At 53.6% G+C, this 25,133-nt stretch overlaps 1 protein-coding gene, 9 non-coding genes and 3 pseudogenes across 12 annotated transcripts in view; all 13 read right to left on the reverse strand.

Annotated features, from left to right (window-relative positions):
* Positions 1-25,133, reverse strand: part of LOC146637699 (BPTF-associated chromatin complex component 1-like) — a 495,253-nt gene that overhangs the window by 313,816 nt on the left and 156,304 nt on the right. The window lies entirely within an intron of this gene.
* Positions 788-906, reverse strand: LOC146637871 (5S ribosomal RNA). Its single transcript, XR_014905512.1, has one exon. It is a non-coding gene; the product is annotated as a 5S ribosomal RNA (ribosomal RNA).
* LOC146637872 (5S ribosomal RNA) lies at positions 4,881-4,999 on the reverse strand (annotated as a pseudogene).
* LOC146637873 (5S ribosomal RNA) lies at positions 6,059-6,177 on the reverse strand. The gene has a single exon (XR_014905513.1). It is a non-coding gene; the product is annotated as a 5S ribosomal RNA (ribosomal RNA).
* On the reverse strand, positions 7,237-7,355 carry LOC146637874 (5S ribosomal RNA). Its single transcript, XR_014906085.1, has one exon. It is a non-coding gene; the product is annotated as a 5S ribosomal RNA (ribosomal RNA).
* Positions 9,282-9,400, reverse strand: LOC146637875 (5S ribosomal RNA; annotated as a pseudogene).
* LOC146637876 (5S ribosomal RNA) lies at positions 10,933-11,051 on the reverse strand. The gene has a single exon (XR_014906086.1). It is a non-coding gene; the product is annotated as a 5S ribosomal RNA (ribosomal RNA).
* Positions 12,269-12,387, reverse strand: LOC146637877 (5S ribosomal RNA). Its single transcript, XR_014905514.1, has one exon. It is a non-coding gene; the product is annotated as a 5S ribosomal RNA (ribosomal RNA).
* LOC146637878 (5S ribosomal RNA) lies at positions 15,924-16,042 on the reverse strand. The gene has a single exon (XR_014905515.1). It is a non-coding gene; the product is annotated as a 5S ribosomal RNA (ribosomal RNA).
* Positions 20,017-20,135, reverse strand: LOC146637879 (5S ribosomal RNA; annotated as a pseudogene).
* On the reverse strand, positions 21,195-21,313 carry LOC146637880 (5S ribosomal RNA). The gene has a single exon (XR_014905516.1). It is a non-coding gene; the product is annotated as a 5S ribosomal RNA (ribosomal RNA).
* Positions 22,373-22,491, reverse strand: LOC146637881 (5S ribosomal RNA). The gene has a single exon (XR_014906087.1). It is a non-coding gene; the product is annotated as a 5S ribosomal RNA (ribosomal RNA).
* On the reverse strand, positions 24,610-24,728 carry LOC146637882 (5S ribosomal RNA). Its single transcript, XR_014906088.1, has one exon. It is a non-coding gene; the product is annotated as a 5S ribosomal RNA (ribosomal RNA).

Raw genomic sequence — 25,133 nt, forward strand, 5'->3', positions numbered from 1 at the left:
ATACTGAAAGTCAAGACACATAAGTTCAGTAACTTAAACGTTACTGTACAAAGCAGTCTTACTGCAAGTACACCTACCTGTTATCCTCCCTGAAGGTTCTGATGATGGAGGCAACAGTGAAGCGACTCAAATTTGGTTGTACTTGTTGCCCAGCCTCCCTCATAGTCATCCCATGGACAAGGACATGGTCAACTAAAGTGGCTCGAATTTCATCCGAGACTGACTGTCTTCTTGCCCTTGCTCTTCCCCTTCCTTGTCGCCGTCGTTCTCCACCTCCACCTCCTTCACCACGTCCTCCTCCTTCACCACGTCCTCTTTCTCCACCACGTCCTCTTCCTTTGCATCTCTTTGGATCCATTGTTTCAAACCTGAATGAGCTGACTTTGGCCCTTTTATCTATCCATCGCAGGTTCTGATTGGTGTGTGCTAAATTTTGACTCCTAGTGTTTCCACCTGGTTAATTGTGTGCTAATTGAGCTCAAGCTATGCTGACTTAAGTTAACATTATTGCATGCTAGTGCTTTCTAAATGACTACATGGTGTAAGCACTGTAAAATGTAGGGATTTGTGTGTAGAGTTTTGCAGTAACAGTTCACCAAATTTGAGTCATGTGTCAAAGCAGGGAATAGTGTTTATAGTTCAGGGAAATGGGTGAGCTTTTTGAACAATAGCGTTACGGTTTTGAAATTTTAGTTTAGAGGCCTGGTTATAGTGTTTAAGCAATCGAGAAAAACTGTAATACACCCCTTCTCTGGATCAAAAGCGGTTCAATGACATGAAAATGGAAGGCTTACAGCACCAGGTATTCCCAGGCAGTCTCCCATCCAAGTACTAACCAAGCCCAGCCCTGCTTAGCTTCCGAGATCAGACGAGGTCGGGCGTGCTCAGGGTGGTATGGCCATAAGCTGCTGGCCCCAGCACAATGTCTCAATTTATGGATTCAAGTGATTAGGTGGCAAGTACCTGAAGTTACGAAGACAATCCTATAACCATACCTGCATGTTTGCATAATACCCTAACCCAAAGGCTCAGTTTGGCATTTATCCAACAGCACAGGCCCTGGATTGTTGAAGATGGCCTCAGGAACCAGCACAGGGCCTGGTGTGTTGTACATGGCCACAGCAAGCAGCACAGGGCCTGGTTTGGTGACGATGGCCTCGGCCAGAAGCACAGGGCCTGGTGTGATGTGAGTGGCCTGAGCAAGAGCCACAGGCCCTGGTGTGGTGTAAGTGGCCTCAGCCAGCAGCCACAGGCCCTGGTGTGGTGTAGGTGGCCTCAGCCAGCAGCCACAGGCCCTGGTGTGGTGTAAGTGGCCTGAGCAAGAGCCACAGGCCCTGGTTTGGTGTAAGTGGCCTCAGCCAGCAGCCACAGGCCCTGATGTGGTGTAAGTGGCCCCAGCCGGTCACTCAGGCCCTGGTGTGTTGTAAGTGGCCTCAGCCAGCAGCCACAGGCCCTGGTGTGGTGTAAGTGGCCTCAGCCAGCAGCCACAGGCCCTGGTGTGGTGTAGGTGGCCTCAGCCAGCAGCCACAGGCCCTGGTGTGGTGTAAGTGGCCTGAGCAAGAGCCACAGGCCCTGGTTTGGTGTAAGTGGCCTCAGCCAGCAGCCACAGGCCCTGGTGTGTTGTAAGTGGCCTCAGCCAGCAGCCACAGGCCCTGGTGTGGTCTAAGTGGCCTCAGCCAGTGCCACAGGCCCTGGTGTGGTGTAAGTGGCCTGAGCAAGAGCCACAGGCCCTGGTGTGGTGTAAGTGGCCTGAGCCAGAAGCCACAGGCACTGGTGTGGTGTAAGTGGCCTCAGCCAGCAGCAAAAGGGCCCTGGTGTGGTGTAAGTCGCCTCAGCCAGCAGCCACAGGCCCTGGTGTGGTGTAGGTGGCCTCAGCCAGCAGCCACAGGCCCTGGTGTGGTGTAAGTGGCCTGAGCAAGAGCCACAGGCCCTGGTTTGGTGTAAGTGGCCTCAGCCAGCAGCCACAGGCCCTGGTGTGTTGTAAGTGGCCTCAGCCAGCAGCCACAGGCCCTGGTGTGGTCTAAGTGGCCTCAGCCAGTGCCACAGGCCCTGGTGTGGTGTAAGTGGCCTGAGCAAGAGCCACAGGCCCTGGTGTGGTGTAAGTGGCCTGAGCCAGAAGCCACAGGCACTGGTGTGGTGTAAGTGGCCTCAGCCAGCAGCAAAAGGGCCCTGGTGTGGTGTAAGTCGCCTCAGCCAGCAGCCACAGGCCCTGGTGTGGTGTAGGTGGCCTCAGCCAGCAGCCACAGGCCCTGGTGTGGTGTAAGTGGCCTCAATAGCAACTAAGGCCCTGGTGTGGTGTAAGTGGCTTCAGCCAGCAGCCACAGGCTCTGGTGTGGTGTAACTGGCCTCAGCCAGCAGCCACAGGCCCTGGTGTGGTGTAAGTGGCCTCAGCCAGAGCCACAGGCCCTGATGTGGTGTAAGTGGCCCCAGCCGGTCACTCAGGCCCTGGTGTGGTGTAGGTGGCATCAGCTAGCAGCACAAGACATTGGAAAAGAGCCAAAAGCAGTGTCGTTAATGTGCCCTCATTAATGGGCAGCTGCTTTTGGTCTTTTACAGTTTTTCTCGATTGCTAAAACACATTTCTTGAAACTATGCCTCATATCCTCACAACAGTAAACACAAATCCATAACATCTCACTCAATTTCCCAAACATCCTATTTCCAGGTCAAAATGAAGCTCTACACCCAAAACTATTCACTCCTGCTGAAAAACCAAACTTTGCCCTCAGACATCAAACACAAGCCCTCAAAAACACACACACTACAACAGAGTTTTGCACACTGGTACAATTAATTCAAAACAATAGTTCCAAAACAAATAGGTTGCTTATGGTTCTCCCCTTCAAAACCCTTGTCACATGATAAACACAAAAGACGCAACCAATGTATGTACAGTGGCACATTGTTATTCATGTACTATACAGTACAACACACACCAGAAACATTATCCCACCTCAGCATCTTGTCTTTGGTCTGGGTCAGGCCAGAGAATCTCATCCACATCACAGGCTACATTGGCCCCAGCCAGGCAGCGGGGGTAAAATCCTCTTGCATGCCTGATCCACCCCTGGCATGCATCTACTGATATGTCTAGGCAGGCCTCTTCCATGGCCTGAAGGAGGTGAACACGGACATAAGGTTCTCGGTCATACACTTTCCACCGCCATGCCGAAAATAACGCCTCTATCGGGTTTAGAAAGGGAGAGTATGCAGGCAGAAAGATATTAGAAAACCTTGGGTTATTGGTAAACCAGTCACGAACCAGAGCAGCGCGATGGAAGCTGACGTTATCCCACACAACAACGTAGTGAGGCTGCTCTGGCTGTGCTGGTTCCCTGTAGTCCAGCTGGAACATATGTTGTCTTAAACCATCAAGAAAAGCAAGGAGAAGCATAGTGTTATAGGGTCCTAGTACGGCATGGCGGTGGAGTACCCCTCGTTGGCAGATGGCTGCGCACATAGTGACATTCCCCCCACACTGACCAGGGACATTTACAATAGCCCGATGGCCAATTATGTTCCTCCCCCTTTTCCTTCTTTTGGTCAGGTTAAAACCTGCCTCATCCACAAAGATTATTTCATGGGGAACAGGCCGTCCTTCAATCTCAAAGATTCTCTGCAAAACACATAACACAGTAGAGTCAATCGGTACCCTGAACCACAGTTCAAGAGTGCTGAAATGGCAGCATAAACTGCCATGCTGTGATGGTACACAATACTTTATACAGTATCAAAACTCATACCTGAACATATTCCACACGTTGGTTTTTCACTCTGTCAGAGTTTCGTTCGAAAGGGACTCGGTATGCCTGTTTCATCCGGAATTGATTCTTTCGGAGGATGCGGTCAATTGTGGAGAGGCTGATGGCATTTATGCCTCGAAAAAGATGATCATCCTCAATCACTCTCCTTTGAATCTCTTGCAGGCGGATTACATTATTTGCAATTACCATGTTTACAAGTTCCCTCTCTTGCTCCTCCGACAAAAGCCTTAACCTGCCTCCACCAGGTGGTCGTCTCTGTGTCCTACAAAAATAGAAGCACTCATTACTGTAACTGTCACACATTCATTTTACAGGCAAATAATGGAAACATACTGAAAGTCAAGACACATAAGTTCAGTAACTTAAACGTTACTGTACAAAGCAGTCTTACTGCAAGTACACCTACCTGTTATCCTCCCTGAAGGTTCTGATGATGGAGGCAACAGTGAAGCGACTCAAATTTGGTTGTACTTGTTGCCCAGCCTCCCTCATAGTCATCCCATGGACAAGGACATGGTCAACTAAAGTGGCTCGAATTTCATCCGAGACTGACTGTCTTCTTGCCCTTGCTCTTCCCCTTCCTTGTCGCCGTCGTTCTCCACCTCCACCTCCTTCACCACGTCCTCCTCCTTCACCACGTCCTCTTTCTCCACCACGTCCTCTTCCTTTGCATCTCTTTGGATCCATTGTTTCAAACCTGAATGAGCTGACTTTGGCCCTTTTATCTATCCATCGCAGGTTCTGATTGGTGTGTGCTAAATTTTGACTCCTAGTGTTTCCACCTGGTTAATTGTGTGCTAATTGAGCTCAAGCTATGCTGACTTAAGTTAACATTATTGCATGCTAGTGCTTTCTAAATGACTACATGGTGTAAGCACTGTAAAATGTAGGGATTTGTGTGTAGAGTTTTGCAGTAACAGTTCACCAAATTTGAGTCATGTGTCAAAGCAGGGAATAGTGTTTATAGTTCAGGGAAATGGGTGAGCTTTTTGAACAATAGCGTTACGGTTTTGAAATTTTAGTTTAGAGGCCTGGTTATAGTGTTTAAGCAATCGAGAAAAACTGTAATACACCCCTTCTCTGGATCAAAAGCGGTTCAATGACATGAAAATGAAAGGCTTAGAGCACCAGGTATTCCCAGGCAGTCTCCCATCCAAGTACTAACCAAGCCCAGCCCTGCTTAGCTTCCGAGATCAGACGAGGTCGGGCGTGCTCAGGGTGGTATGGCCATAAGCTGCTGGCCCCAGCACAATGTCTCAATTTATGGATTCAAGTGATTAGGTGGCAAGTACCTGAAGTTACGAAGACAATCCTATAACCATACCTGCATGTTTGCATAATACCCTAACCCAAAGGCTCAGTTTGGCATTTATCCAACAGCACAGGCCCTGGATTGTTGAAGATGGCCTCAGGAACCAGCACAGGGCCTGGTGTGTTGTACATGGCCACAGCAAGCAGCACAGGGCCTGGTTTGGTGACGATGGCCTCGGCCAGAAGCACAGGGCCTGGTGTGATGTGAGTGGCCTGAGCAAGAGCCACAGGCCCTGGTGTGGTGTAAGTGGCCTCAGCCAGCAGCCACAGGCCCTGGTGTGGTGTAGGTGGCCTCAGCCAGCAGCCACAGGCCCTGGTGTGGTGTAAGTGGCCTAAGCCAGAGCCACAGGCCCTGGTGTGGTGTAAGTGGCCTCAATAGCAAATAAGGCCCTGGTGTGGTGTAAGTGGCCTGAGCAAGAGCCACAGGGCCTGGTTTGGTGAAGATGGCCTCAGCCAGAAGCGCAGGGCCTGGTGTGATGTGAGTGGCCTGAGCAAGAGCCACAGGCCCTGGTGTGGTGTAAGTGGCCTCAGCCAGCAGCCACAGGCCCTGGTGTGGTGTAAGTGGCCTCAGCCAGAAGCCACAGGCACTGGTGTGGTGTAAGTGGCCTCAGCCAGCAGCAAAAGGGCCCTGGTGTGGTGTAAGTCGCCTCAGCCAGCAGCCACAGGCCCTGGTGTGGTGTAGGTGGCCTCAGCCAGCAGCCACAGGCCCTGGTGTGGTGTAAGTGGCCTCAGCCAGCAGCCACAGGCCCTGGTGTGGTGTAAGTGGCCTCAGCCAGAGCCACAGGCCCTGATGTGGTGTAAGTGGCCCCAGCCGGTCACTCAGGCCCTTGTGTGGTGTAGGTTGCATCAGCTAGCAGCACAAGACATTGGAAAAGAGCCAAAAGCAATGTCGTTAATAAGCCCTCATTAATGGGCAGATGCTTTTGGTCTTTTAATACACCCCTTCTCTGGATCAAAAGCGGTTCAATGACATGAAAATGAAAGGCTTACAGCACCAGGTATTCCCAGGCAGTCTCCCATCCAAGTACTAACCAAGCCCAGCCCTGCTTAGCTTCCGAGATCAGACGAGGTCGGGCGTGCTCAGGGTGGTATGGCCATAAGCTGCTGGCCCCAGCACAATGTCTCAATTTATGGATTCAAGTGATTAGGTGGCAAGTACCTGAAGTTACGAAGACAATCCTATAACCATACCTGCATGTTTGCATAATACCCTAACCCAAAGGCTCAGTTTGGCATTTATCCAACAGCACAGGCCCTGGATTGTTGAAGATGGCCTCAGGAACCAGCACAGGGCCTGGTGTGTTGTACATGGCCACAGCAAGCAGCACAGGGCCTGGTTTGGTGACGATGGCCTCGGCCAGAAGCACAGGGCCTGGTGTGATGTGAGTGGCCTGAGCAAGAGCCACAGGCCCTGGTGTGGTGTAAGTGGCCTCAGCCAGCAGCCACAGGCCCTGGTGTGGTGTAGGTGGCCTCAGCCAGCAGCCACAGGCCCTGGTGTGGTGTAAGTGGCCTAAGCCAGAGCCACAGGCCCTGGTGTGGTGTAAGTGGCCTCAATAGCAAATAAGGCCCTGGTGTGGTGTAAGTGGCCTGAGCAAGAGCCACAGGGCCTGGTTTGGTGAAGATGGCCTCAGCCAGAAGCGCAGGGCCTGGTGTGATGTGAGTGGCCTGAGCAAGAGCCACAGGCCCTGGTGTGGTGTAAGTGGCCTCAGCCAGCAGCCACAGGCCCTGGTGTGGTGTAAGTGGCCTCAGCCAGAAGCCACAGGCACTGGTGTGGTGTAAGTGGCCTCAGCCAGCAGCAAAAGGGCCCTGGTGTGGTGTAAGTCGCCTCAGCCAGCAGCCACAGGCCCTGGTGTGGTGTAGGTGGCCTCAGCCAGCAGCCACAGGCCCTGGTGTGGTGTAAGTGGCCTCAGCCAGCAGCCACAGGCCCTGGTGTGGTGTAAGTGGCCTCAGCCAGAGCCACAGGCCCTGATGTGGTGTAAGTGGCCCCAGCCGGTCACTCAGGCCCTTGTGTGGTGTAGGTTGCATCAGCTAGCAGCACAAGACATTGGAAAAGAGCCAAAAGCAATGTCGTTAATAAGCCCTCATTAATGGGCAGATGCTTTTGGTCTTTTAATACACCCCTTCTCTGGATCAAAAGCGGTTCAATGACATGAAAATGAAAGGCTTACAGCACCAGGTATTCCCAGGCAGTCTCCCATCCAAGTACTAACCAAGCCCAGCCCTGCTTAGCTTCCGAGATCAGACGAGGTCGGGCGTGCTCAGGGTGGTATGGCCGTAAGCTGCTGGCCCCAGCACAATGTCTCAATTTATGGATTCAAGTGATTAGGTGGCAAGTACCTGAAGTTACGAAGACAATCCTATAACCATACCTGCATGTTTGCATAATACCCTAACCCAAAGGCTCACTTTGGCATTTATCCAACAGCACAGGCCCTGGATTGTTGAAGATGGCCTCTGGAACCAGCACAGGGCCTGGTGTGTTGTACATGGCCACAGCAAGCAGCACAGGGCCTGGTTTGGTGAAGATGGCCTCGGCCAGAAGCACAGGGCCTGGCGTGATATGAGTGGCCTGAGCAAGAGCCACAGGCCCTGGTGTGGTGTAAGTGGCCTGAGCAAGAGCCACAGGCCCTGGTGTGGTGTAAGTGGCCTGAGCAAGAGCCACAGGCCGTGGTGTGGTGTAAGTGGTCTCAGCCAGCAGCCACAGGCCCTGGTGTGGTGTAGGTGGCCTCAGCCAGCAGCCACAGGCCCTTGTGTGGTGTAAGTGGCCTCAGCCAGCAGCCACAGGCCCTGGTGTGGTGTAAGTGGCCTCAGCCAGTGCCACAGGCCCTGGTGTGGTGTAAGTGGCCTGAGCAAGAGCCACAGACCCTGGTGCGGTGTAATTGGCCTCAATAGCAACTAAGGCCCTGGTGTGGTGTAAGTGGCCTCAGCCAGCAGCCACAGGCCCTGGTGTGGTGTAAGTGGCCTGAGCAAGTGCCACAGGCCCTGGTGTGGTGTAAGTGGCCTAAGCCAGAGCCACAGGCCCTGGTGTGGTGTAAGTGGCCTCAATAGCAAATAAGGCCCTGGTGTGGTGTAAGTGGCCTGAGCAAGAGCCACAGGGCCTGGTTTGGTGAAGATGGCCTCGGCCAGAAGCGCAGGGCCTGGTGTGATGTGAGTGGCCTGAGCAAGAGCCACAGGCCCTGGTGTGGTGTAAGTGGCCTCAGCCAGCAGCCACAGGCCCTGGTGTGGTGTAAGTCGCCTCAGCCAGAAGCCACAGGCACTGGTGTGGTGTAAGTGGCCTCAGCCAGCAGCAAAAGGGCCCTGGTGTGGTGTAAGTCGCCTCAGCCAGCAGCCACAGGCCCTGGTGTGGTGTAGGTGGCCTCAGCCAGCAGCCACAGGCCCTGGTGTGGTGTAGGTGGCCTCAGCCAGCAGGAACAGGCCCTTGTGTGGTGTAAGTGGCCTCAGCCAGCAGCCACAGGCCCTGGTGTGGTGTAAGTGGCCTCAGCCAGTGCCACAGGCCCTGGTGTGGTGTAAGTGGCCTGAGCAAGAGCCACAGACCCTGGTGTGGTGTAATTGGCCTCAATAGCAACTAAGGCCCTGGTGTGGTGTAAGTGGCCTCAGCCAGCAGCCACAGGCCCTGGTGTGGTGTAAGTCGCCTCAGCCAGAAGCCACAGGCACTGGTGTGGTGTAAGTGGCCTCAGCCAGCAGCAAAAGGGCCCTGGTGTGGTGTAAGTCGCCTCAGTCAGCAGCCACAGGCCCTGGTGTGGTGTAGGTGGCCTCAGCCAGCAGCCACAGGCCCTGGTGTGGTGTAAGTGGCCTCAGCCAGTGCCACAGGCCCTGGTGTGGTGTAAGTGGCCTGAGCAAGAGCCACAGACCCTGGTGTGGTGTAATTGGCCTCAATAGCAACTAATGCCCTGGTGTGGTGTAGGTGGCCTCAGCCAGCAGCCACAGGCCCTGGTGTGGTGTAAGTGGCCTCAGCCAGCAGCCACAGGCCCTGGTGTGGTGTAAGTGGCCTCAGCCAGCAGCCACAGGCTCTGATGTGGTGTAAGTGGCCCCAGCCGGTCACTCAGGCCCTGGTGTGGTGTAGGTGGCATCAGCTAGCAGCACAAGACATTGGAAAAGAGCCAAAAGCAATGTCGTTAATGTGCCCTCATTAATGGGGAGCTGCTTTTGGTCTTTTAATACACCCCTTCTCTGGATCAAAAGCGGTTCAATGACATGAAAATGAAAGGCTTACAGCACCAGGTATTCCCAGGCAGTCTCCCATCCAAGTACTAACCAAGCCCAGCCCTGCTTAGCTTCCGAGATCAGACAAGGTTGGGCGTGCTCAGGGTGGTATGGCCGTAAGCTGCTGGCCCCAGCACAATGTCTCAATTTATGGATTCAAGTGATTAGGTGGCAAGTACCTGAAGTTACGAAGACAATCCTATAACCATACCTGCATGTTTGCATAATACCCTAACCCAAAGGCTCAGTTTGGCATTTATCCAACAGCACAGGCCCTGGATTGTTGAAGATGGCCTCAAGAACCAGCACAGGACCTGGTGTGTTTTACATGGCCACAGCAAGCAGCACAGGGCCTGGTTTGGTGAAGATGGCCTCAGCAAGCAGCCACAGGCCCTGGTTTGGTGTAAGTGGCCTCAGCCAGCAGCCACAGGCCCTGGTGTGGTGTAAGTGGCCTCAGCCAGCAGCCACAGGCCCTGGTGTGGTGTAAGTGGCCTCAGCCAGCAGCCACAGGCCCTGGTGTGGTGTAAGTGGCCTCAGCCAGCAGCCACAGTCCCTGGTGTGGTCTAAGTGGCCTCAGCCAGTGCCACAGGCCCTGGTGTGGTGTAAGTGGCCTGAGCAAAAGCCACAGACCCTGGTGTGGTGTAATTGGCCTCAATAGCAACTAAGGCCCGGTGTGGTGTATGTGGCCTCAGGCAGCAGCCACAGGCCCTGTTGTGATGTAACTTGCCTCAGCCAGCAGCCACAGGCCCTGGTGTGGTGTAAGTGGCCTCAGCCAGAGCCACAGGCCCTGTTGTGATGTAACTTGCCTCAGCCAGCAGCCACAGGCCCTGATGTGGTGTAAGTGGCCCCAGCCGGTCACTCAGGCCCTGGTGTGGTGTAAGTGGCCTGAGCAAGAGCCACAGGCCCTGGTGTGGTGTAAGTGGCCTCAGCCAGCAGCCCCAGGCCCTGGTGTGGTGTAAGTGGCCTGAGCAAGTGCCACAGGCCCTGGTGTGGTGTAAGTGGCCTAAGACAGAGCCACAGGCCCTGGTGTGGTGTAAGTGGCCTAAATAGCAAATAAGGCCCTGGTGTGGTGTAAGTGGCCTCAGCCAGCAGCCACAGGCCCTGGTGTGGTGTAAGTCGCCTCAGCCAGAAGCCACAGGCACTGGTGTGGTGTAAGTGGCCTCAGCCAGCAGCAAAAGGGCCCTGGTGTGGTGTAAGTCGCCTCAGTCAGCAGCCACAGGCCCTGGTGTGGTGTAAGTGGCCTCAGCCAGCAGCCACAGGCCCTGGTGTGGTGTAAGTGGCCTGAGCAAGAGCCACAGGCCCTGGTGTGGTGTAAGTGGCCTGAGCAAGAGCCACAGACCCTGGTGTGGTGTAATTGGCCTCAATAGCAACTAATGCCCTGGTGTGGTGTAGGTGGCCTCAGCCAGCAGCCACAGGCCCTGGTGTGGTGTAAGTGGCCTCAGCCAGCAGCCACAGGCCCTGGTGTGGTGTAAGTGGCCCCAGCCGGTCACTCAGGCCCTTGTGTGGTGTAGGTTGCATCAGCTAGCAGCACAAGACATTGGAAAACAGCCAAATGCAATGTCGTTAATGTGCCCTCATTAATGGGCAGATGCTTTTGGTCTTTTAATACACCCCTTCTCTGGATCAAAAGCGGTTCAATGACATGAAAATGAAAGGCTTACAGCACCAGGTATTCCCAGGCAGTCTCCCATCCAAGTACTAACCAAGCCCAGCCCTGCTTAGCTTCCGAGATCAGACGAGGTCGGGCGTGCTCAGGGTGGTATGGCCGTAAGCTGCTGGCCCCAGCACAATGTCTCAATTTATGGATTCAAGTGATTAGGTGGCAAGTACCTGAAGTTACGAAGACAATCCTATAACCATACCTGCATGTTTGCATAATACCCTAACCCAAAGGCTCACTTTGGCATTTATCCAACAGCACAGGCCCTGGATTGTTGAAGATGGCCTCAAGAACCAGCACAGGACCTGGTGTGTTTTACATGGCCACAGCAAGCAGCACAGGGCCTGGTTTGGTGAAGATGGCCTCAGCAAGCAGCCACAGGCCCTGGTTTGGTGTAAGTGGCCTCAGCCAGCAGCCACAGGCCCTGGTGTGTTGTAAGTGGCCTCAGCCAGCAGCCACAGGCCCTGGTGTGGTCTAAGTGGCCTCAGCCAGTGCCACAGGCCCTGGTGTGGTGTAAGTGGCCTCAGCCAGCAGCCACAGGCCCTGGTGTGGTGTAAGTGGCCTGAGCAAGTGCCACAGGCCCTGGTGTGGTGTAAGTGGCCTAAGCCAGAGCCACAGGCCCTGGTGTGGTGTAAGTGGCCTCAATAGCAAATAAGGCCCTGGTGTGGTGTAAGTGGCCTGAGCAAGAGCCACAGGGCCTGGTTTGGTGAAGATGGCCTCGGCCAGAAGCGCAGGGCCTGGTGTGATGTAAGTGGCCTGAGCAAGAGCCACAGGCCCTGGTGTGGTGTAAGTGGCCTCAGCCAGCAGCCACAGGCCCTGGTGTGGTGTAAGTCGCCTGAGCCAGAAGCCACAGGCACTGGTGTGGTGTAAGTGGCCTCAGCCAGCAGCAAAAGGGCCCTGGTGTGGTGTAAGTCGCCTCAGCCAGCAGCCACAGGCCCTGGTGTGGTGTAGGTGGCCTCAGCCAGCAGCCACAGGCCCTGGTGTGGTGTAAGTGGCCTCAATAGCAACTAAGGCCCTGGTGTGGTGTAAGTGGCTTCAGCCAGCAGCCACAGGCTCTGGTGTGGTGTAACTGGCCTCAGCCAGCAGCCACAGGCCCTGGTGTGGTGTAAGTGCCCTCAGCCAGAGCCACAGGCCCTGATGTGGTGTAAGTGGCCCCAGCCGGTCACTCAGGCCCTGGTGTGGTGTAGGTGGCATCAGCTAGCAGCACAAGACATTGGAAAAGAGCCAAAAGCAGTGTCGTTAATGTGCCCTCATTAATGGGCAGCTGCTTTTGGTCTTTTAATACACCCCTTCTCTGGATCAAAAGCGGTTCAATGACATGAAGATGAAAGGCTTACAGCACCAGGTATTCCCAGGCAGTCTCCCATCCAAGTACTAACCAAGCCCAGCCCTGCTTAGCTTCCGAGATCAGACGAGGTCGGGCGTGCTCAGGGTGGTATGGCCATAAGCTGCTGGCCCCAGCACAATGTCTCAATTTATGGATTCAAGTGATTAGGTGGCAAGTACCTGAAGTTACGAAGACAATCCTATAACCATACCTGCATGTTTGCATAATACCCTAACCCAAAGGCTCAGTTTGGCATTTATCCAACAGCACAGGCCCTGGATTGTTGAAGATGGCCTCAGGAACCAGCACAGGGCCTGGTGTGTTGTACATGGCCACAGCAAGCAGCACAGGGCCTGGTTTGGTGACGATGGCCTCGGCCAGAAGCACAGGGCCTGGTGTGATGTGAGTGGCCTGAGCAAGAGCCACAGGCCCTGGTGTGGTGTAAGTGGCCTCAGCCAGCAGCCACAGGCCCTGGTGTGGTGTAGGTGGCCTCAGCCAGCAGCCACAGGCCCTGGTGTGGTGTAAGTGGCCTGAGCAAGAGCCACAGGCCCTGGTTTGGTGTAAGTGGCCTCAGCCAGCAGCCACAGGCCCTGATGTGGTGTAAGTGGCCCCAGCCGGTCACTCAGGCCCTGGTGTGTTGTAAGTGGCCTCAGCCAGCAGCCACAGGCCCTGGTGTGGTGTAAGTGGCCTGAGCAAGAGCCACAGGCCCTGGTTTGGTGTAAGTGGCCTCAGCCAGCAGCCACAGGCCCTGGTGTGTTGTAAGTGGCCTCAGCCAGCAGCCACAGGCCCTGGTGTGGTCTAAGTGGCCTCAGCCAGTGCCACAGGCCCTGGTGTGGTGTAAGTGGCCTGAGCAAGAGCCACAGGCCCTGGTGTGGTGTAAGTGGCCTGAGCCAGAAGCCACAGGCACTGGTGTGGTGTAAGTGGCCTCAGCCAGCAGCAAAAGGGCCCTGGTGTGGTGTAAGTCGCCTCAGCCAGCAGCCACAGGCCCTGGTGTGGTGTAGGTGGCCTCAGCCAGCAGCCACAGGCCCTGGTGTGGTGTAAGTGGCCTCAATAGCAACTAAGGCCCTGGTGTGGTGTAAGTGGCTTCAGCCAGCAGCCACAGGCTCTGGTGTGGTGTAACTGGCCTCAGCCAGCAGCCACAGGCCCTGGTGTGGTGTAAGTGGCCTCAGCCAGAGCCACAGGCCCTGATGTGGTGTAAGTGGCCCCAGCCGGTCACTCAGGCCCTGGTGTGGTGTAGGTGGCATCAGCTAGCAGCACAAGACATTGGAAAAGAGCCAAAAGCAGTGTCGTTAATGTGCCCTCATTAATGGGCAGCTGCTTTTGGTCTTTTACAGTTTTTCTCGATTGCTAAAACACATTTCTTGAAACTACGCCTCATATCCTCACAACAGTAAACACAAATCCATAACATCTCACTCAATTTCCCAAACATCCTATTTCCAGGTCAAAATGAAGCTCTACACCCAAAACTATTCACTCCTGCTGAAAAACCAAACTTTGCCCTCAGACATCAAACACAAGCCCTCAAAAACACACACACTACAACAGAGTTTTGCACACTGGTACAATTAATTCAAAACAATAGTTCCAAAACAAATAGGTTGCTTATGGTTCTCCCCTTCAAAACCCTTGTCACATGATAAACACAAAAGACGCAACCAATGTATGTACAGTGGCACATTGTTATTCATGTACTATACAGTACAACACACACCAGAAACATTATCCCACCTCAGCATCTTGTCTTTGGTCTGGGTCAGGCCAGAGAATCTCATCCACATCACAGGCTACATTGGCCCCAGCCAGGCAGCGGGGGTAAAATCCTCTTGCATGCCTGATCCACCCCTGGCATGCATCTACTGATATGTCTAGGCAGGCCTCTTCCATGGCCTGAAGGAGGTGAACACGGACATAAGGTTCTCGGTCATACACTTTCCACCGCCATGCCGAAAATAACGCCTCTATCGGGTTTAGAAAGGGAGAGTATGCAGGCAGAAAGATATTAGAAAACCTTGGGTTATTGGTAAACCAGTCACGAACCAGAGCAGCGCGATGGAAGCTGACGTTATCCCACACAACAACGTAGTGAGGCTGCTCTGGCTGTGCTGGTTCCCTGTAGTCCAGCTGGAACATATGTTGTCTTAAACCATCAAGAAAAGCAAGGAGAAGCATAGTGTTATAGGGTCCTAGTACGGCATGGCGGTGGAGTACCCCTCGTTGGCAGATGGCTGCGCACATAGTGACATTCCCCCCACACTGACCAGGGACATTTACAATAGCCCGATGGCCAATTATGTTCCTCCCCCTTTTCCTTCTTTTGGTCAGGTTAAAACCTGCCTCATCCACAAAGATTATTTCATGGGGAACAGGCCGTCCTTCAATCTCAAAGATTCTCTGCAAAACACATAACACAGTAGAGTCAATCGGTACCCTGAACCACAGTTCAAGAGTGCTGAAATGGCAGCATAAACTGCCATGCTGTGATGGTACACAATACTTTATACAGTATCAAAACTCATACCTGAACATATTCCACACGTTGGTTTTTCACTCTGTCAGAGTTTCGTTCGAAAGGGACTCGGTATGCCTGTTTCATCCGGAATTGATTCTTTCGGAGGATGCGGTCAATTGTGGAGAGGCTGATGGCATTTATGCCTCGAAAAAGATGATCATCCTCAATCACTCTCCTTTGAATCTCTTGCAGGCGGATTACATTATTTGCAATTACCATGTTTACAAGTTCCCTCTCTTGCTCCTCCGACAAAAGCCTTAACCTGCCTCCACCAGGTGGTCGTCTCTGTGTCCTACAAAAATAGAAGCACTCATTACTGTAACTGTCACACATTCATTTTACAGGCAAATAATGGAAACATACTGAAAGTCAAGACACATAAGTTCAGTAACTTAAACGTTACTGTACAAAGCAGTCTTACTGCAAGTACACCTACCTGTTATCCTCCCTGAAGGTTCTGATGATGGAGGCAACAGTGAAGCGACTCAAATTTGGTTGTACTTGTTGCCCAGCCTCCCTCATAGTCATCCCATGGACAAGGACATGGTCAACTAAAGTGGCTCGAATTTCATCCGAGACTGACTGTCTTCTTGCCCTTGCTCTTCCCCTTCCTTGTCGCCGTCGTTCTCCACCTCCACCTCCTTCACCACGTCCTCCTCCTTCACCACGTCCTCTTTCTCCACCACGTCCTCTTCCTTTGCATCTCTTTGGATCCATTGTTTCAAACCTGAATGAGCTGACTTTGGCCCTTTTATCTATCCATCGCAGGTTCTGATTGGTGTGTGCTAAATTTTGACTCCTAGTGTTTCCACCTGGTTAATTGTGTGCTAATTGAGCTCAAGCTATGCTGACTTAAGTTAACATTATTGCATGCTAGTGCTTTCTAAATGACTACATGGTGTAAGCACTGTAAAATGTAGGGATTTGTGTGTAGAGTTTTGCAGTAACAGTTCACCAAATTTGAGTCATGTGTCAAAGCAGGGAATAGTGTTTATAGTTCAGGGAAATGGGTGAGCTTTTTGAACAATAGCGTTACGGTTTTGAAATTTTAGTTTAGAGGCCTGGTTATAGTGTTTAAGCAATCGAGAAAAACTGTAATACACCCCTTCTCTGGATCAAAAGCGGTTCAATGACATGAAAATGGAAGGCTTACAGCACCAGGTATTCCCAGGCAGTCTCCCATCCAAGTACTAACCAAGCCCAGCCCTGCTTAGCTTCCGAGATCAGACGAGGTCGGGCGTGCTCAGGGTGGTATGGCCATAAGCTGCTGGCCCCAGCACAATGTCTCAATTTATGGATTCAAGTGATTAGGTGGCAAGTACCTGAAGTTACGAAGACAATCCTATAACCATACCTGCATGTTTGCATAATACCCTAACCCAAAGGCTCAGTTTGGCATTTATCCAACAGCACAGGCCCTGGATTGTTGAAGATGGCCTCAGGAACCAGCACAGGGCCTGGTGTGTTGTACATGGCCACAGCAAGCAGCACAGGGCCTGGTTTGGTGACGATGGCCTCGGCCAGAAGCACAGGGCCTGGTGTGATGTGAGTGGCCTGAGCAAGAGCCACAGGCCCTGGTGTGGTGTAAGTGGCCTCAGCCAGCAGCCACAGGCCCTGGTGTGGTGTAGGTGGCCTCAGCCAGCAGCCACAGGCCCTGGTGTGGTGTAAGTGGCCTGAGCAAGAGCCACAGGCCCTGGTTTGGTGTAAGTGGCCTCAGCCAGCAGCCACAGGCCCTGATGTGGTGTAAGTGGCCCCAGCCGGTCACTCAGGCCCTGGTGTGTTGTAAGTGGCCTCAGCCAGCAGCCACAGGCCCTGGTGTGGTGTAAGTGGCCTCAGCCAGCAGCCACAGGCCCTGGTGTGGTGTAGGTGGCCTCAGCCAGCAGCCACAGGCCCTGGTGTGGTGTAAGTGGCCTGAGCAAGAGCCACAGGCCCTGGTTTGGTGTAAGTGGCCTCAGCCAGCAGCCACAGGCCCTGGTGTGTTGTAAGTGGCCTCAGCCAGCAGCCACAGGCCCTGGTGTGGTCTAAGTGGCCTCAGCCAGTGCCACAGGCCCTGGTGTGGTGTAAGTGGCCTGAGCAAGAGCCACAGGCCCTGGTGTGGTGTAAGTGGCCTGAGCCAGAAGCCACAGGCACTGGTGTGGTGTAAGTGGCCTCAGCCAGCAGCAAAAGGGCCCTGGTGTGGTGTAAGTCGCCTCAGCCAGCAGCCACAGGCCCTGGTGTGGTGTAGGTGGCCTCAGCCAGCAGCCACAGGCCCTGGTGTGGTGTAAGTGGCCTGAGCAAGAGCCACAGGCCCTGGTTTGGTGTAAGTGGCCTCAGCCAGCAGCCACAGGCCCTGGTGTGTTGTAAGTGGCCTCAGCCAGCAGCCACAGGCCCTGGTGTGGTCTAAGTGGCCTCAGCCAGTGCCACAGGCCCTGGTGTGGTGTAAGTGGCCTGAGCAAGAGCCACAGGCCCTGGTGTGGTGTAAGTGGCCTGAGCCAGAAGCCACAGGCACTGGTGTGGTGTAAGTGGCCTCAGCCAGCAGCAAAAGGGCCCTGGTGTGGTGTAAGTCGCCTCAGCCAGCAGCCACAGGCCCTGGTGTGGTGTAGGTGGCCTCAGCCAGCAGCCACAGGCCCTGGTGTGGTGTAAGTGGCCTCAATAGCAACTAAGGCCCTGGTGTGGTGTAAGTGGCTTCAGCCAGCAGCCACAGGCTCTGGTGTGGTGTAACTGGCCTCAGCCAGCAGCCACAGGCCCTGGTGTGGTGTAAGTGGCCTCAGCCAGAGCCACAGGCCCTGATGTGGTGTAAGTGGCCCCAGCCGGTCACTCAGGCCCTGGTGTGGTGTAGGTGGCATCAGCTAGCAGCACAAGACATTGGAAAAGAGCCAAAAGCAGTGTCGTTAATGTGCCCTCATTAATGGGCAGCTGCTTTTGGTCTTTTACAGTTTTTCTCGATTGCTAAAACACATTTCTTGAAACTATGCCTCATATCCTCACAACAGTAAACACAAATCCATAACATCTCACTCAATTTCCCAAACATCCTATTTCCAGGTCAAAATGAAGCTCTACACCCAAAACTATTCACTCCTGCTGAAAAACCAAACTTTGCCCTCAGACATCAAACACAAGCCCTCAAAAACACACACACTACAACAGAGTTTTGCACACTGGTACAATTAATTCAAAACAATAGTTCCAAAACAAATAGGTTGCTTATGGTTCTCCCCTTCAAAACCCTTGTCACATGATAAACACAAAAGACGCAACCAATGTATGTACAGTGGCACATTGTTATTCATGTACTATACAGTACAACACACACCAGAAACATTATCCCACCTCAGCATCTTGTCTTTGGTCTGGGTCAGGCCAGAGAATCTCATCCACATCACAGGCTACATTGGCCCCAGCCAGGCAGCGGGGGTAAAATCCTCTTGCATGCCTGATCCACCCCTGGCATGCATCTACTGATATGTCTAGGCAGGCCTCTTCCATGGCCTGAAGGAGGTGAACACGGACATAAGGTTCTCGGTCATACACTTTCCACCGCCATGCCGAAAATAACGCCTCTATCGGGTTTAGAAAGGGAGAGTATGCAGGCAGAAAGATATTAGAAAACCTTGGGTTATTGGTAAACCAGTCACGAACCAGAGCAGCGCGATGGAAGCTGACGTTATCCCACACAACAACGTAGTGAGGCTGCTCTGGCTGTGCTGGTTCCCTGTAGTCCAGCTGGAACATATGTTGTCTTAAACCATCAAGAAAAGCAAGGAGAAGCATAGTGTTATAGGGTCCTAGTACGGCATGGCGGTGGAGTACCCCTCGTTGGCAGATGGCTGCGCACATAGTGACATTCCCCCCACACTGACCAGGGACATTTACAATAGCCCGATGGCCAATTATGTTCCTCCCCCTTTTCCTTCTTTTGGTCAGGTTAAAACCTGCCTCATCCACAAAGATTATTTCATGGGGAACAGGCCGTCCTTCAATCTCAAAGATTCTCTGCAAAACACATAACACAGTAGAGTCAATCGGTACCCTGAACCACAGTTCAAGAGTGCTGAAATGGCAGCATAAACTGCCATGCTGTGATGGTACACAATACTTTATACAGTATCAAAACTCATACCTGAACATATTCCACACGTTGGTTTTTCACTCTGTCAGAGTTTCGTTCGAAAGGGACTCGGTATGCCTGTTTCATCCGGAATTGATTCTTTCGGAGGATGCGGTCAATTGTGGAGAGGCTGATGGCATTTATGCCTCGAAAAAGATGATCATCCTCAATCACTCTCCTTTGAATCTCTTGCAGGCGGATTACATTATTTGCAATTACCATGTTTACAAGTTCCCTCTCTTGCTCCTCCGACAAAAGCCTTAACCTGCCTCCACCAGGTGGTCGTCTCTGTGTCCTACAAAAATAGAAGCACTCATTACTGTAACTGTCACACATTCATTTTACAGGCAAATAATGGAAACATACTGAAAGTCAAGACACATAAGTTCAGTAACTTAAACGTTACTGTACAAAGCAGTCTTACTGCAAGTACACCTACCTGTTATCCTCCCTGAAGGTTCTGATGATGGAGGCAACAGTGAAGCGACTCAAATTTGGTTGTACTTGTTGCCCAGCCTCCCTCATAGTCATCCCATGGACAAGGACATGGTCAACTAAAGTGGCTCGAATTTCATCCGAGACTGACTGTCTTCTTGCCCTTGCTCTTCCCCTTCCTTGTCGCCGTCGTTCTCCACCTCCACCTCCTTCACCACGTCCTCCTCCTTCACCACGTCCTCTTTCTCCACCACGTCCTCTTCCTTTGCATCTCTTTGGATCCATTGTTTCAAACCTGAATGAGCTGACTTTGGCCCTTTTATCTATCCATCGCAGGTTCTGATTGGTGTGTGCTAAATTTTGACTCCTAGTGTTTCCACCTGGTTAATTGTGTGCTAATTGAGCTCAAGCTATGCTGACTTAAGTTAACATTATTGCATGCTAGTGCTTTCTAAATGACTACATGGTGTAAGCACTGTAAAATGTAGGGATTTGTGTGTAGAGTTTTGCAGTAACAGTTCACCAAATTTGAGTCATGTGTCAAAGCAGGGAATAGTGTTTATAGTTCAGGGAAATGGGTGAGCTTTTTGAACAATAGCGTTACGGTTTTGAAATTTTAGTTTAGAGGCCTGGTTATAGTGTTTAAGCAATCGAGAAAAACTGTAATACACCCCTTCTCTGGATCAAAAGCGGTTCAATGACATGAAAATGAAAGGCTTAGAGCACCAGGTATTCCCAGGCAGTCTCCCATCCAAGTACTAACCAAGCCCAGCCCTGCTTAGCTTCCGAGATCAGACGAGGTCGGGCGTGCTCAGGGTGGTATGGCCATAAGCTGCTGGCCCCAGCACAATGTCTCAATTTATGGATTCAAGTGATTAGGTGGCAAGTACCTGAAGTTACGAAGACAATCCTATAACCATACCTGCATGTTTGCATAATACCCTAACCCAAAGGCTCAGTTTGGCATTTATCCAACAGCACAGGCCCTGGATTGTTGAAGATGGCCTCAGGAACCAGCACAGGGCCTGGTGTGTTGTACATGGCCACAGCAAGCAGCACAGGGCCTGGTTTGGTGACGATGGCCTCGGCCAGAAGCACAGGGCCTGGTGTGATGTGAGTGGCCTGAGCAAGAGCCACAGGCCCTGGTGTGGTGTAAGTGGCCTCAGCCAGCAGCCACAGGCCCTGGTGTGGTGTAGGTGGCCTCAGCCAGCAGCCACAGGCCCTGGTGTGGTGTAAGTGGCCTAAGCCAGAGCCACAGGCCCTGGTGTGGTGTAAGTGGCCTCAATAGCAAATAAGGCCCTGGTGTGGTGTAAGTGGCCTGAGCAAGAGCCACAGGGCCTGGTTTGGTGAAGATGGCCTCAGCCAGAAGCGCAGGGCCTGGTGTGATGTGAGTGGCCTGAGCAAGAGCCACAGGCCCTGGTGTGGTGTAAGTGGCCTCAGCCAGCAGCCACAGGCCCTGGTGTGGTGTAAGTGGCCTCAGCCAGAAGCCACAGGCACTGGTGTGGTGTAAGTGGCCTCAGCCAGCAGCAAAAGGGCCCTGGTGTGGTGTAAGTCGCCTCAGCCAGCAGCCACAGGCCCTGGTGTGGTGTAGGTGGCCTCAGCCAGCAGCCACAGGCCCTGGTGTGGTGTAAGTGGCCTCAGCCAGCAGCCACAGGCCCTGGTGTGGTGTAAGTGGCCTCAGCCAGAGCCACAGGCCCTGATGTGGTGTAAGTGGCCCCAGCCGGTCACTCAGGCCCTTGTGTGGTGTAGGTTGCATCAGCTAGCAGCACAAGACATTGGAAAAGAGCCAAAAGCAATGTCGTTAATAAGCCCTCATTAATGGGCAGATGCTTTTGGTCTTTTAATACACCCCTTCTCTGGATCAAAAGCGGTTCAATGACATGAAAATGAAAGGCTTACAGCACCAGGTATTCCCAGGCAGTCTCCCATCCAAGTACTAACCAAGCCCAGCCCTGCTTAGCTTCCGAGATCAGACGAGGTCGGGCGTGCTCAGGGTGGTATGGCCATAAGCTGCTGGCCCCAGCACAATGTCTCAATTTATGGATTCAAGTGATTAGGTGGCAAGTACCTGAAGTTACGAAGACAATCCTATAACCATACCTGCATGTTTGCATAATACCCTAACCCAAAGGCTCAGTTTGGCATTTATCCAACAGCACAGGCCCTGGATTGTTGAAGATGGCCTCAGGAACCAGCACAGGGCCTGGTGTGTTGTACATGGCCACAGCAAGCAGCACAGGGCCTGGTTTGGTGACGATGGCCTCGGCCAGAAGCACAGGGCCTGGTGTGATGTGAGTGGCCTGAGCAAGAGCCACAGGCCCTGGTGTGGTGTAAGTGGCCTCAGCCAGCAGCCACAGGCCCTGGTGTGGTGTAGGTGGCCTCAGCCAGCAGCCACAGGCCCTGGTGTGGTGTAAGTGGCCTAAGCCAGAGCCACAGGCCCTGGTGTGGTGTAAGTGGCCTCAATAGCAAATAAGGCCCTGGTGTGGTGTAAGTGGCCTGAGCAAGAGCCACAGGGCCTGGTTTGGTGAAGATGGCCTCAGCCAGAAGCGCAGGGCCTGGTGTGATGTGAGTGGCCTGAGCAAGAGCCACAGGCCCTGGTGTGGTGTAAGTGGCCTCAGCCAGCAGCCACAGGCCCTGGTGTGGTGTAAGTGGCCTCAGCCAGAAGCCACAGGCACTGGTGTGGTGTAAGTGGCCTCAGCCAGCAGCAAAAGGGCCCTGGTGTGGTGTAAGTCGCCTCAGCCAGCAGCCACAGGCCCTGGTGTGGTGTAGGTGGCCTCAGCCAGCAGCCACAGGCCCTGGTGTGGTGTAAGTGGCCTCAGCCAGCAGCCACAGGCCCTGGTGTGGTGTAAGTGGCCTCAGCCAGAGCCACAGGCCCTGATGTGGTGTAAGTGGCCCCAGCCGGTCACTCAGGCCCTTGTGTGGTGTAGGTTGCATCAGCTAGCAGCACAAGACATTGGAAAAGAGCCAAAAGCAATGTCGTTAATAAGCCCTCATTAATGGGCAGATGCTTTTGGTCTTTTAATACACCCCTTCTCTGGATCAAAAGCGGTTCAATGACATGAAAATGAAAGGCTTACAGCACCAGGTATTCCCAGGCAGTCTCCCATCCAAGTACTAACCAAGCCCAGCCCTGCTTAGCTTCCGAGATCAGACGAGGTCGGGCGTGCTCAGGGTGGTATGGCCGTAAGCTGCTGGCCCCAGCACAATGTCTCAATTTATGGATTCAAGTGATTAGGTGGCAAGTACCTGAAGTTACGAAGACAATCCTATAACCATACCTGCATGTTTGCATAATACCCTAACCCAAAGGCTCACTTTGGCATTTATCCAACAGCACAGGCCCTGGATTGTTGAAGATGGCCTCTGGAACCAGCACAGGGCCTGGTGTGTTGTACATGGCCACAGCAAGCAGCACAGGGCCTGGTTTGGTGAAGATGGCCTCGGCCAGAAGCACAGGGCCTGGCGTGATATGAGTGGCCTGAGCAAGAGCCACAGGCCCTGGTGTGGTGTAAGTGGCCTGAGCAAGAGCCACAGGCCCTGGTGTGGTGTAAGTGGCCTGAGCAAGAGCCACAGGCCGTGGTGTGGTGTAAGTGGTCTCAGCCAGCAGCCACAGGCCCTGGTGTGGTGTAGGTGGCCTCAGCCAGCAGCCACAGGCCCTTGTGTGGTGTAAGTGGCCTCAGCCAGCAGCCACAGGCCCTGGTGTGGTGTAAGTGGCCTCAGCCAGTGCCACAGGCCCTGGTGTGGTGTAAGTGGCCTGAGCAAGAGCCACAGACCCTGGTGTGGTGTAATTGGCCTCAATAGCAACTAAGGACCTGGTGTGGTGTAAGTGGCCTGAGCAAGAGCCACAGGCCCTGGTGTGGTGTATGTGGCCTCAGCCAGCAGCCACAGGCCCTGGTGTGGTGTAAGTAGCCTCAGCCAGAAGCCACAGGCACTGGTGTGGTGTAAGTGGCCTCAGCCAGCAGCAACAGGCCCTGGTGTGGTGTAAGTCGCCTCAGCCAGCAGCCACAGGCCCTGGTGTGGTGTAAGTGGCCTCAGCCAGTGCCACAGGCCCTGGTGTGGTGTAAGTGGCCTGAGCAAAAGCCACAGACCCTGGTGTGGTGTAATTGGCCTCAATAGCAACTAAGGCCCTGGTGTGGTGTATGTGGCCTCAGGCAGCAGCCACAGGCCCTGTTGTGATGTAACTTGCCTCAGCCAGCAGCACAGGGCCTGGTTTGGTGAAGATGGCCTCAGCAAGCAGCCACAGGCCCTGGTTTGGTGTAAGTGGCCTCAGCCAGCAGCCACAGTCCCTGGTGTGGTCTAAGTGGCCTCAGCCAGTGCCACAGGCCCTGGTGTGGTGTAAGTGGCCTGAGCAAGAGCCACAGACCCTGGTGTGGTGTAATTGGCCTCAATAGCAACTAATGCCCTGGTGTGGTGTAGGTGGCCTCAGCCAGCAGCCACAGGCCCTGGTGTGGTGTAAGTGGCCTCAGCCAGCAGCCACAGGCCCTGGTGTGGTGTAATTGGCCTCAATAGCAACTAAGGCCCTGGTGTGGTGTATGTGGCCTCAGGCAGCAGCCACAGGCCCTGTTGTGATGTAACTTGCCTCAGCCAGCAGCACAGGGCCTGGTTTGGTGAAGATGGCCTCAGCAAGCAGCCACAGGCCCTGGTTTGGTGTAAGTGGCCTCAGCCAGCAGCCACAGTCCCTGGTGTGGTCTAAGTGGCCTCAGCCAGTGCCACAGGCCCTGGTGTGGTGTAAGTGGCCTGAGCAAGAGCCACAGACCCTGGTGTGGTGTAATTGGCCTCAATAGCAACTAATGCCCTGGTGTGGTGTAGGTGGCCTCAGCCAGCAGCCACAGGCCCTGGTGTGGTGTAAGTGGCCTCAGCCAGCAGCCACAGGCCCTGGTGTGGTGTAAGTGGCCTCAGCCAGCAGCCACAGGCCCTGGTGTGGTGTAAGTGGCCTGAGCAAGAGCCACAGACCCTGGTGTGGTGTAATTGGCCTCAATAGCAACTAATGCCCTGGTGTGGTGTAGGTGGCCTCAACCAGCAGCCACAGGCCCTGGTGTGGTGTAAGTGGCCTCAGCCAGCAGCCACAGGCCCTGGTGTGGTGTAAGTGGCCTCAGCCAGAGCCACAGGCCCTGATGTGGTGTAAGTGGCCCCAGCCGGTCACTCAGGCCCTTGTGTGGTGTAGGTTGCATCAGCTAGCAGCACAAGACATTGGAAAAGAGCCAAAAGCAATGTCGTTAATGTGCCCTCATTAATGGGCAGATGATTTTGGTCTTTTAATACACCCCTTCTCTGGATCAAAAGCGGTTCAATGACATGAAAATGAAAGGCTTACAGCACCAGGTATTCCCAGGCAGTCTCCCATCCAAGTACTAACCAAGCCCAGCCCTGCTTAGCTTCCGAGATCAGACGAGGTCGGGCGTGCTCAGGGTGGTATGGCCGTAAGCTGCTGGCGCCAGCACAATGTCTCAATTTATGGATTCAAGTGATTAGGTGGCAAGTACCTGAAGTTACGAAGACAATCCTATAACCATACCTGCATGTTTGCATAATACCCTAACCCAAAGGCTCAGTTTGGCATTTATCCAACAGCACAGGCCCTGGATTGTTGAAGATGGCCTCAGGAACCAGCACAGGGCCTGGTTTGGTGAAGATGGCCTCAGCCAGCAGCCACAGGCCCTGGTTTGGTGTAAGTGGCCTCAGCCAGCAGCCACAGGCCCTGGTGTGGTGTAAGTGGCCTCAGCCAGCAGCCACAGGCCCTGGTGTGGTTTAAGTGGCCTCAGCCAGCAGCCACAGGCCCTGGTGTGGTTTAAGTGGCCACAGCCAGCAGCCACAGGCCCTGGTGTGGTCTA

The sequence above is a fragment of the Diplotaxodon limnothrissa genome, linkage group LG3 (genome assembly GCF_057381915.1).
Source record: "Diplotaxodon limnothrissa isolate DT_005_m linkage group LG3, D_limnothrissa_male_GT1.1, whole genome shotgun sequence".
NCBI classification, from domain to species: Eukaryota; Metazoa; Chordata; class Actinopteri; order Cichliformes; family Cichlidae; genus Diplotaxodon; species Diplotaxodon limnothrissa.